This window comes from Bos indicus, chromosome 25 (assembly GCF_029378745.1).
Source record: "Bos indicus isolate NIAB-ARS_2022 breed Sahiwal x Tharparkar chromosome 25, NIAB-ARS_B.indTharparkar_mat_pri_1.0, whole genome shotgun sequence".
Classification (NCBI taxonomy): domain Eukaryota; kingdom Metazoa; phylum Chordata; class Mammalia; order Artiodactyla; family Bovidae; genus Bos; species Bos indicus.
In genome coordinates, this window is record NC_091784.1 from 11,403,165 (window position 1) to 11,416,036 (window position 12,872).

The 12,872-nt window shown below is 47.3% G+C and overlaps 1 long non-coding RNA gene across 4 annotated transcripts in view; it reads right to left on the reverse strand.

Annotated features, from left to right (window-relative positions):
* Nucleotides 1-12,702, reverse strand: part of LOC109578882 (uncharacterized) — a 63,837-nt gene extending 51,135 nt beyond the window's left edge. For all 4 annotated transcript variants that reach the window (XR_011564013.1, XR_011564011.1, XR_011564012.1 and 1 more), the window contains exons 1-3: nucleotides 12,562-12,702; nucleotides 2,196-2,458; nucleotides 1,303-1,364 (exon numbers count right to left, since the gene is read on the reverse strand). This is a non-coding gene — a long non-coding RNA (uncharacterized lncRNA). The remainder of the gene's footprint in view (nucleotides 1-1,302; nucleotides 1,365-2,195; nucleotides 2,459-12,561) is intronic.
* Between the last annotated feature and the right edge of the window lie 170 nt (nucleotides 12,703-12,872).

A 12,872-nucleotide genomic window follows, 5' to 3' on the forward strand; every position in this document is an offset into this window, starting at 1 on the left:
GCAGGCATGACTGGGGAAGGACCAGCTCCCAAGCTCCCTCAGTACACACTGGCAGCACTCACTTCCTTGTTACAGGGGCCCTCCAACGTGGCAGCTCACGACATGGCAACTTGTGTCAACAAAGCAAGCAAATGGGAGAGGGAGTGATGTGTTTCACACTTGTGCATGCACCCAACCTGCCTGGAGGAGCTGTTCAAAGACAACTCACTAGGCTCCACCCCCAGAGTTCCTGACCCAGCAGGCTTGGGCAGGGAAGGACATGCATTTTGAACAAGCTCCCAGGTGACGCTGAGGAGCCACAGGTTGAGAATTACAGAATTATAGGCACTCCCTCCCATATTTTTTAATTTCTTCAATGCACTTTATCTGCTGAGGGATCACTGTTAAGAATTCCAAGGTGAAGACAATGGCTTCAACCCTGGCTGCAAATAAGAATTAGTTGGTGAAAAACTAAAAATAGAGTTGTCATATGATCCAGCAATCCCACTCCTGTGTACATATCCAGACAAAACTCTAATTTGAAAAGATGCACGTACCCCTACGTTTACTGCAGCGCTATTCACAATGGCCAGGACACGGAAGCAACCTAAGTATCTACTGACAGATGAACAGATAAAGAAGATGGGGTATGTGTGTGTGTATATATATATATAGGAATACTATAAAAAAAGAAAAGAATGAAATAATGTCATTTGCAGCAATATGGACAGACCTAGGGATTATCATACTAAGTGAAGGAAGTCAGAAAGAGAAAGCAAACATCATATCATACCACTTATATGTAGACTCTAAACACAACACAAATGAACACATCCACACAACAGGGACAGACTCACAGATACGAGGCTCAGAGTCGCGGTGGCCAAGGTGGAAGTGGGCTCAGGAGGGAAGGACTGGGAATTTGGGGTTAGCAGATGTGAACTATTATATATAGATAATATATATAATTATAATATTATATATAACAAATATTATATATAGGGAGTTGGTGATGGACAGGGAGGCCTGGTGTGCTGCGACTCATGGGGTCGCAAAGAGTCGGGTACGACTGAGCGACTGATCTGATCTGATATATAGAATGGATAAACAACAAGGTCTTGCTGTGTAGTGCATGGAACTATGGTCAGTATCCTATGATGAACCAGAATGGAAAAGAATATGAAAAAGAATACGTATGTATACACATATATATCTTCACTGAATCACTATGGTATCAGTGATACCATTGAATCACTTTGCTGTACAGCAGGAATTAACACATTATAAATCAACTATATTTAAATAAAATTTTTTAAAACTTACTAGGTGATCTTTAAAGGGTCACACCATCTCTGCATCCCCAGAAAGGCCTGAGAGACAATCACCTAAAGAGCAAATGTCACAACAGCAACTCTGGTGGTCAACTCTGGTACCCATGCCTCTAGCCGTAGATAATTTCCAAATCTATTAACGAAGTGGGGCTAGTTATTCCCACTTTACAGATAAGGAAATTGAGGCTCCAAGGAGGTAACTGGAAAGCAGCAGAGCTGGGCTCAAACACAGCCCCAAGTGCCCTGTTGGCCAGCGGGTCGCAGGCCTCTTAGCTTGTGCTGGAGTCTCCAGCCCCTCTGGGTTGAAAGTCCCCAGCCCTCAGATCGAGAGAATGAGGTTGCTTGTGGTCAGGCTCAGCTGTGGATAAAAGCCCCTAAGAGCTGGGCCTCGGGAATAATTCCAGCCTGACCCCAAGGCCACCCCGTGCCTGGGATGGCAGCTATGAATAATGGACGACACTGGGGAGAACTCTGTGGCTGGTGATTCATCTTCACTGTGATGGTCAACTGCCTCTGGTGCGGGGAGGGGAGGATGGATGGACTTCCCCGCAAGAGGCTCAGGCTCCCCCTTCCTTCCCCAGCCTCTCCCCAGCCTCTCCCCAGCCTCAGAGTCAAAGGCAGGGGCCATAGGAGAATCAGAACCCCACTGCCTATTACTCCCCCATCTCCACCTCTAGACCCTTCTGCCTGGAGAAGCAAGGCCCAGAGACTAGATTCTGGAGGATGAGGGAAGGAAGGAATGGCTTTGAAATGTGATGCAGTTTGGTCTTCCCTAGCGGCTCAGTGGTAAAGAATCCGCCTGCCAATGCAGAAGTCCTGGATTCCATCCCTGGGTTGGGAAGATGCCCTGGGGAAGGACGTGGCAACCCACTCCAGTATCCTTACCTGGAAAATCCCATGGACAGAGGAGCCTGGTGGTCTCCAGCCCATGGGGTCGCAAAGAGCTGGACACAACTGAGCACAGTGGCACGATGGCTGATGGGTGAGGGCTCTGTAGCTCAGCTGCCAGGGTTCAAGTCCTCTGACTCACGCTAGCATTGTGCCTTTGGGGGGCTCACTCTTCCTGTCTGAGACTCAGTTTCCTCGTCTGTAAAGTGTGGAAGATACCATCGGCTTCACGGAGCTGCTGCTGCTGCTAAGTCACGGAGCTGTCAGGGGTTAAATGAATAAATAACACATGAAAAGTGCTTGGCCTCATCCGGCACATAGTAGGTACTCAATAAATGCTAGTTAGGTTGCGTACCCACAATGTGGGCAGCTTTTCTGCACACTTTGTCTCATGTACTCCTTGTGACACCCAAGGACAGTATTTGCTATAATTCTCATTTTACAGATGAGGAAATCAAGGATCACAGAGATTAATTAGAAGATCACAGAGCAGTCCATGAGAGGAGCAGAATTTGAACTCAATATCCAGTGAACAACTTCCAGTACGCTCACGAGTCCCAGTGGAACATCCTGCCCCACTGTCCTGCACTTATTACGCTACAAAAGCTCCTCAGTTTACACAATCCTTCCTTACACAAAAATCGACTCCAGATTAAGTACTTAAATACCAAAACCCAACAAAAAGCCCACCTTAAAAACTTTTAGCAGGAATAAGCGGAATAATCCTTTCGAACTTAATGATCCAAAGATGATAGATTATAGACTTAAATGTCAAAAACAAAGCTTCAGAAACCTTAGCAGGAAATATAAGTGAATATATTTTAGACCTCAGCATTAATAAAGGTGTTCAGCATCATTAGCGATCCAGAAATGCAAATCAAGATCTCTACTGGGAACAATTTCACAGTCAACTGGAAAACATTTTTAAATCGATCTTACCAAGTGCTGGAGAGGATGTAGATCGTACATGTTGCTGGCGGAAGTGTAATTAGGGCAACCACTTCATAAAGTACCTTGCTGTCATCTCTCACAATTGAATATTCATATATTCAGAATCCCAGTGATTCCATTTCCAGGCAAACACTCCAGAGAAACTCTTGCATGGACAATCAAGAACCACTTATAAGAATGCCAAAGGATTTCCCTGGTGGTCCGGTGGTTAAGAATCTGCCTTCCAATGCAGGAGATGAAGGTTCGATCCTTGGTCGGGGAACTAAGATCCCACATGCTGCAGGGCAACCAGGCTCAAGCACCTCAACTACTGAGCCTGTGCACTCTGGAGCCCACAGGCCACAATTAGAGAGAAGCCTGTGCACTGTAACAAACAGCCCATGTGCCACAACTAAGCCCAACAAAGCCAAAAAAATATATAAAAAATAAAGAATGCTCAAACAGCACTGTAAATTAGCAGACACCCGTACACCATTCAAGAGGCTGTCCACAGGAAACCAGACTGGCCAGCCAGGATACACTGACCTAGGAGAATATGACACAAACAGTTAAAATAAGCAAATCCCAGTATGGGCCGATCTTAGCTATATGTAGACTATTAAATGATGAAATGAAGTCTCATAAGATTCACATATCTTGATACACTTTTTGGGTTATCTGGCTTCCCTTTGTTGATGGATTGAATTGTGCCCCTGAAGAGATACACTGAAGTCTTAATCCCTGGTATCTGTACATGTAACCTTATTTGAATCTGTATAGGGTCTTTACTGATGTGATTAAAGTTTATTTTTAAATTTTTTAAAATTTATTTACGGCTGTGCTGGGTCTTCGTTGCTGCACATGGGTTTTCTCTAGTTGTGGTACGCAGGCTTCTCATCGCAGTGGCTTCTCTTGTTGCAGACCATGGGCTCTAAGCACGTGGCCTCAGTAGATATGGCATGCAGGCTTAGCTGCCCCATGGCATATGGGATCTTTCCAACCAGGAACTGAACCAGTGTCCTCTGCTATGGAAGGTGGATTCTTAACCACTGGACCACCAGGGAAGTGGTATTATTTAAGTTTAGATGAGGTCATATGAGTTAGAGTAGGCGCTAAATCCAGTGACTGGTATCCTTATAAGAAGGGCAAGAACTCCCAGTAACAATTAGACAAACAAAAGAAGTAAAAAGCATCCAAGTTGGAAAGGAAAAAGTAAAATTATCTGTTTGCAGATGACATGATCTTATGTACATAAAATCCTAAAGACTCCATCAAAAAGCTATTAAAGGACTTCCCTGGTGTTCCAGTGGTTAAGACTCTGCGCTTCCACTGCAGAGGAAGCGGATTCCATCCCTAGGCAGGGAACTAAGATCCCACGTGCCATGCAATGTGGTCAAAAAAACTTTTTTCAAAAGCTATTAGAACTAATAAATGAATTCAGTAATGTTGCAGGATATATAAATCAACAAACAAAAATCACTTGTGTTTCTATCCATTAACAGTGAACTATCTGAAAGTGAAATTAAGAAAGTAATCACGTTCACAATAGCATTAAAAACAATAAAATCCTTAGGAATAAATTTAACCAAGGAGGTGAAAGACCTGTACACTGACAACTATAAGACAAAAAATAAAACAAAACCAAAAAAAAAAAGAACCCGTAAGATACTGATGAAAGAAACTGAAGACACAAATAAATGGAAACCTCTCTTGTGTTCTCGGATTGGAAGAATTAATATTGTGGAAATGTGCATACTATACAAGGTGATCTACAGAGTCAATGCAGTTCCTATCAAAATTCCAATGGTATTTTTCACAGAAATAAAAAAGTACCCTAAAATTTGCATGGGACCACAAAAGACTTCAAATAGTGAAAGCAATCTTAAGAAAGAACGAAGCTGGAATCACACTTCCTGATTTCAAGCTATATTACAGAGCTTTAATAAAACACACTGGCGTAGGGACTTCCCTAGTCGTCCAGTGTCTAAGACTCCACACTCCCAATGCAGGGGGCCCCGGTTCTATCCCTGGTCAGGGAACTAGACCCCACATGCCCCAACAAAGACTGAACATTCTGAGTGCTGCAACTAAGAGCCTGAGCAGTCAATAAATTTGATGAAAAGATACTGGCATAAAAAAGGCACTGAGATCAGTGAAAAATAATAGACAGCCCAGACGTTAAACCTACACAAACACAGTCAACTGATTTTTGACAAGGCAACAAGAACACGCAATGGAGAAAGGACAGTCTCTTCAATAAATGATGCTGGGGAAACTGGATATTCACATGGCAAACAATGAAACTGAATCCCTGTCTTAGACCACTCACAAACTCAAAATGGATCAAAGACTTAAAGGTAAGACCTGAAACCATAAAACTACTAGAAGAAAATATCAGGAAAATGCCCTTTGATATTGGACTTGGCAATGATTTCTTGGATAAGACACCAAAAGCACAGGCAGTAAAAACTAAAATAATCAAGTGGGACTACGTCAAACTAAAGGGCTTGTGTAAAGCAAAGGAAACAACCAACAAAGTGGAAAGGCAACCTACAGAGTGGGAGAAAATGTTTGCAAACCATACGTCTGACCGGCAGTTAATGTCCAAAATATACAAAGAACTCAACTCAATAGCAAAAAAGAATTTGCTATTTTTAAAATGGGCAAAGGACCCAAATAGACGTTTTTCCAAAGAAAACATTCAGATGGCCAATAAGCACATGAAGAGGTGCTCAACATCACTAATTATTGGGGACAAGCAAATCGGAATCACAATACCACTTCACACAAAAGGGAACCTTTGTGCACACTGGTGGGAATGCAAATTAGGCAGCTACTGTGGAAAGCAGTATGGAGATTCCTCAAAAAATGAAAAATAGGACTGTCATGTGATCCAGAAATCACTCCTGGGTATATATCCAAATGAAATGAAATCGGTATCTTGAAGAGATATCTGAACTCCCATGCTTATTGCAGCATTCTTCATGATAGCCAAGACATAGAAAAAAAAACCAAATGCCGGTCAATGAATGAATGGATAAAGAAAATGTGGCATACACACACACACACACACACACATGTAAATATCATATATGTAATATAAGATATACACACACATATATGTAATATATCATATATGTAATATATATACACACGTATGCACGCACGCACATGCACACACACATTGGAGGAGGAAATGGCAACCCACTCCAGTATTCTTGCCTGGAAAATCCTGTGGACAGAGGAGCCTAGTAGACTAGTTACAAAGAATCAGACATGACTGAGTGACTGAACACGCACGCATATACATATACACACACAATATAATATTATTCCACCATATGTTAAGTGAAATAAGCCAGACAAAAACCAATACCATATGGTTATCACTTACGTATGGAAAAGAAAGGAAGTGGGAAAGAGACCGAGAAACAAAGGGAAGGAAAGCAAGCCAATTTCACAGAAACAGAAAATAGAACAGTGGTTGCCAGGGACTGTGGGGGAGGAAGAAACAAGGAGATAAAAAGGTCAAAGGGTACAAGCTTTCAGTTACAAGAATAAGTTCTGAGGGTCTAATGTACAGCGTGCTGACTATAGTTAGCAACTCGTTACTGTATACTTGAAAGTTGCAGAGTGGGTATTAAACATTCTCACGCTGTGTACGTGGGTGCATACATACACACACACACATACACACACACACATACACACACACACACACACACAGAGTTAACCATGTGAGGTGATGAACATGTTCATTATCTTGATCTGGGTAATCATTCCACAATGCGTATGCATTAATATTAGAAGTTTCACACTGTGCACTTTAAATTATACAATTATATTTGCCAATTATTCCTCAATAAAGGTGAGGGAGAAATGGGAGAGGTGATGACACCAGAGGAGCAGGCATGTGAAGACAGAGGCAGGGATTAGGGTGATGCAGCTACAAGCCTCGGATTGCTGAGGATTGCTGGCAACCACCAGAAGCCAGGAGAGAAGCATGGAATGCGTCCTTCCCTAGAGCCTTCAAAGGGGACGTGGCTCTGCCAGCACCTTGATCTAGATCTCCTAGCTTCCAGAGCTGTGAGAGAATAAATTTCTACTGTATTATGCCATGCAGTTTGTGAGAATTTCTTCCAGCAGCCCTGGGAAGCTAATACATCCTTTCAATAAAGTTAGTAAGAAGCAGCTAACATTAAAAAAAACATACAAGGAGAAGGGGAGCGGCAGAGGATGAGATGGTTAGATAGCATCGCTGACTCAACGGACGTGAATCTGAGCAAACTCCAGGAGATAGGAGCCTGGCACGCTACAGTCCATGGGGGTCCCAAAGAGTCAGAGGTGACTTAGCAACCGAATAACAACAACATCAAAATAGACTTGGAGGATAAAACCACACAAGAGAGAAACCAGGGAGCAAGGAAGACAGGCCCCAGGGCGATGGGGATGACAAGGGGGACGGGAGGGGAAACCTCCAGGCTGAACATGGGCCATTGTTAGGGTCCTAGCTTTTGATTAATGGGCTACATGGTGTGAATCACGTGATTAAAATAGCTGTGGAAATGTTTAAGAAAATCAGGTCATGCAAGGACCAAAGAGAATACACCATGATCTGGGTTATGATTGGTCCACCATTCTCTGCACCTGAAGTTTGCTAATAAAATTACTTAAAATCAACAATAACAAAAAATTACTCAAAAGGAATTCCTGCACCACTGCCTTCTTCCACGTCTGTGACAGAGTGCCCCTCTCCCCTGCCCCTTCCCAGTCCCCACGCTTCTCCCCTTACTGTCTTTCCCTTCTTCCCCAGCGCATACACGGTCTGACAAACCCTGCAGAGTACTCATTTCTGCGTTTATCATCTGTCTTCCCTCGGAGATGCTGTGAACGCCGTGAGGGCTGAGGTTCCCATCTGATTCACGCCTGGAGGGAGTTCCCCAGGAGGGAGCACAGTGCTTGGCACAGAGGAGGTGCTACATAAAGATTGGCTAAATCAATGAAAAAACTGAGTAAATAAACGAAGGGTTTGGTGAATGGGCAGTTAAGGGGCTCCGGTGCTCAGATGCATGTGTGTGTTTAGGGGTGGAGGGTGGGTACCACACGTGGAAATACAGGACAGGCTTCAGGCAGGGAGCAACCTGCAGGCAGTCGTGCCCTCCCTACTCCCCAAGACTGCCCCTCATCACGCTGATAACAGACGCCAGAAATGAAGACCAGAACCAACCTAGGTTCCTCTCAGCTCATGACAACCCAGCTGGACGCAGGAGCCCATGAGATGCCTCTGCCCCAGCTGGGGGCTTTGTCTGGCACTGAAATAAGAGCACCGGGCTCCGAGACGCCGTGGGGTTCACCTCTGGCGCGTGCTCCACTTCAGCCTTCCACCTGCCCCCATCTTCACCACTGCTAGCCTCCTAACCATCTCTAGTTATTTCTATTACACTTTGCTTTAAATTTGCCCACTTCTTTTTTTTTTTTTTCTCCCTGAAGAGACTGATTTAAAAAGGAATGGAGGGGGCTGGGGAAGGAACTCGCTGGTGGTCCAGTGGTTGCATGTCCACCTGCCAATGCAGGGGACGTGGGTTCGGTCCCTGGTCTGGGAAGATCCCACACACCACGGGGCAGCTGGGCCCGTGCAACGCTACTACTGAAGCCTGCGTGCCCTAGGGCTTGTGCTCCGCAGCAGGGGAGGCTGTCATGGTGACAGGCCCGTGCCCCACAATTAGACAGTGCCCCTCGCTCCGTGCTACAACTGGAGGGAGCCCATATACCTCAGCGAAGACCCAGCACAGCCAAAGAGAAAAATAAAGAGCAAATTTTAAAAAATAGTTTAAAAAAGAGAAAGGAATGGGGGAAATTCCCTGGTGGGTCCAGTGGATAGGACGTGGCGCTTTCACTGTTATGGTGTGGGTTTTAGTCCCTGGCTGGAAACCTAAGATCCCACCAGCTTCGCAGCAGAGCCAACATAAATAAATACATAAAAAGGAATGGGTATGTCACTATCATAAACGGAAAAGCAATATCTGGGCCAAAAATAGACAGTAACATAAACTGCAGAAAACAACACGTTGTTCAATCTGAGATGGGAGTGTGGATTGCCCAAGACTGTCAGCCTGAGGTTATAAGGTTATAAGGGGGCCGAGCTAGCGCTAGAGAGAGGCCAGAGAGATGTTATACCCACCGACCAGCAAGGGCTGATTTCACTCCTTGACCCAGATTGCTGGGTGACTCAGAGTTAGGTAACACCCTGTCTGTGTCCCACCTAACCTCACCCTGCAGAACTCACCTCTCACCCTTTGCAGAACTGCCCTCTGGCCCAGCAGTTCTCTTCATGTTTAGGCCTGGAACCCTAAGAGTAGTGGCCTGGGCAGGAGGCCCCACTGGAGTCTCCCCAGAGGCTGGCTGAGGCCTCTCTATTCCCTGGCAAGCCCCTCCCTTGTCCCAGCCCCTCCTGTGCCCCAAGGGAAGTGGGCACAGGACCAGGCTGGCACAGGGCAGGCCCAGCTGGGCCCCAGCAAGCCCCAGGGAGCCAAGGCGAGCTCAGCCCTCGCCCTTAATTATCTTCCTGGCTAATGAGCATCTAAAAACCTCCCTGTCATCGTCAGGAGGACCCCTGGGATGCTGGGGGCAGGGCGGTTCAATGGACCAGATGTCACCAATGGAGCGAGGTATCAGCACCCACCCCTTCCCGGAGAGAGGAAATGGGCTTGGGGAGGGGAGCTATACTTCCTGTCTCTTTGTAGGGGAGAAAGCTAGGGTTGGGGCAGACAGTTAAGGTGGCGGTTAAGTTCAGGACTTGGCAGTCTACTGGGAGGGCTCGAATCAAGGCTTGGTGCGCACCACCTGTGACCTTTAGCAAATGCACTAGTCCCTTGCGGCTCAAAGCGTGGTACCCAAACCATCACTACCACCCAGGGGCTTGTGAGAAATGCAGAACCTTGGGCCCCAAACTACTGAGTCAGAATCTACAACTTAACAAGACCCCCCCAGATAATTTCTGTGCATATGTGTTGCTCTGTGCCTCAGTTGTCCCATCTGTAAAATGGGGACTAAAATGGGTTCATGTATATGTAGTAGTGCTTAGAACACAGTTTGCTGCTCTTATTATTTATTCGTTGTTATTATTGTTGAAGCAACTCACTCAGGGCAAGACAGATAGCTGGGCTATTCCCAGCCCCCCACCTTTCAGCACCCCAGAGGTGGGTGGTCCCTGTGAAGACCAAGAGCCTGAGGCTCACAGAAATGCAGTGATTTGCCCAAGATCCAAATGAGGAAGCCCAGGTTCACTCCTACACCGATCCAACCCCACTACTAATGTTAAGAGTGAATGGAGGACTTCCCTGGCAGCTCAGTGGTTAAGACTCCATGCTTCCAATGCAAGGGGCACAAGTTCCATCCCTGGTCAGGGAACTAAGACCCTACATGCTATGTGGCATGGCCAAAAAAACAAGTATTTAAAAAAAAAAAAGAGTGAATGGAATTGTTTCCTCTGTACTTAACCCTTGTGGTGCTCACAAATGCCCCGTCAACTCCTTCACAATTGCCTTTGCTGTCACCTCCATTTTTCAGGCAATGAAAGTGAGGGTCAGAGAGGTCAGGCTGCTTTTCTAAAGCTACCCAGCAGGAAAGGCTGCACTGTACCCAGAGAGTTTGATGCTCATCATCCATGCTATGCTATATCCCCCCATCACTATTTTTTCCTCCCAGAATTTTTTCCCCCAAAGTGTCCCTGAGTCCCTTGTCAACGTTTTGCCAACCCTGGCTCTGGGGTTCTGGGCCTGCCCCTCCCACCTGCTCACCACTAATGAGGTCTTTGGCCACTTGAGGCTGGGACCACAGAGGCCGCTGAAACTGACTCTGTGGGAAAACTTGCTTCCTTTCACCCGGGGCTCCCAGGTGTGGCTGACTGGGCAGGAGCCTTTGAGGGTGGTGCTAAGCCAACTCAGGAGTAGGAGCTGTGTTGAGCTATCTGGCTCTGGCCTCTGGGGAGCTGGCCTGGAGCTGAATGCCCCTCTGCCTCTTTGTCCACTCTCACTTAACCTCCAGCTCACCTCCGGGGCCTAGCCTCTTGGCTAGGGTGCAATGGGGTCAGACCTGGAGGTCTGCCGTCTGCCCATTCATTCCTTCCTTCAGACAAGCAAGTATCATATACTCTTGTAAATGTACAATTTTGCAATGCACAGGCTAGAACATAACCTACAACAGCACTGGGTGGAAATCATGGAGGGCCCTCTGAAAGATGGAGTGGAAGAACGTTTCAGCTGAAGGAAACAGCACAGGCAAAGGCCCAGACGTGGGAAAGAGCATGGTGCATTTGAAGCAGGAAGACACCAACCCAGAGTGCATGGAGCAGAAAGAGCGTGGTGACTATGGCCTTGAGAGTGGGGCCCTCCATCTTCTCCCAGAGGGCTCTGCTTTTTTTTTTGTCTGTGCTGGGTCATTGTTGCTGCCCAAGGGTTTTCTCTAGTTGCAAGGAGTGGGGGTGATTCTCTAGTTGTGCTTGGGCTTCTCAATGCAGTGGCTTCTCTTGTTGTGGAACATGGGCTCGAGGGTGCACAGGCTCAGCAATTGCAACCCATGGGCTCAGTACTTGTGGTGAGGGGGCTTAATTGCCCCACAGCATGCAGAATCTTCTGGGACCAGGATTGAACTGTCCCCTGCACTGGCAGGTGAATTCTTAACCTGTGGACCACCAGGGAAGTTCCAAGGACTCTGCTTGAGACTGGAAAAGACATTTCCAGACAAGATGACCAGTTCTCAGGATGAGGTGCTCCACCTGCCCCCTCCTACCTTGCAAGCCAGAGGCAATGGTCCAGGGAACTTGGGCCACAGAGGCCTTGAAGGACCCACTCTTGCCCCTCTTACAGCCAGCTGGCCACAAGGGGAAGGAGTGTCCTCGTCCTTGACGACCTTCCTGGGTGGACAAGTGGACTGACTGGCAGTCATTCCCAGGGCAAACAGGCCTGGCCTCCAATCCTGTCTTTATTATATGTGGGCTGTGGTACTTCAGTTCTCTGGAACATCAACTGCAAAATGAGCAGCTCTTCCTTTCCCAGTTGTCTCCATGAAGAGTGTTGAGAGGAGAGCACAGGGCCTAGCGATGGGTGAGGCCTAATCGCGGGGGCTATTATGTTCAATAACCATGATTAAAAGAGGCCAAAAAGGCTGCAAATCCTGTTTCAGCCCGCAGCAGAATGAGAGCTCTGCTGAGGTCAGGGTCCTTGCTTGTGCTGTTCGTGGTTATTCCGGCCACCACTGGTACACCCAGCGTACATGGTTGGCGTTCCACAAACGTCGAAAGAATGGATGGATGATGCAGTAATGAACTAATTAATAAACAACTGAATGACCAGCTCCCGCCCCGAGGGAGGACATGTAACTCAGGGGTCCTGCCTGTCTTTTGTCCTGCCGGGGCAGCTTGCCACACTCTTACCTGCTCTGCACCTCAGTTCTCGCTTGTTTGCTGGCGGGAGTAAGGGAAGCCTCTGGGGGCTGGAGGCGGGGGTTCCGGGCACCGGGGCCCCGCACCCACCCGCGCCCAATCGCCGTGCGCCGAGGCCGATCCCGCCCCCCGCCCCCAGTCCTGCCAGCTGCGATCAGCCCCCGCCCCGCCTGTGCGGCCCGCCTCGCGCGCACGTGACTCCGCCCCGGCCCGCCCCGCCCAGTCGTCCAAGCGCGGGCTCCCATTGGCTACTCAGGGAGGACCCCGCCCCCCCGTTCGGGGGCGGAGCCGGAGACGCCCCG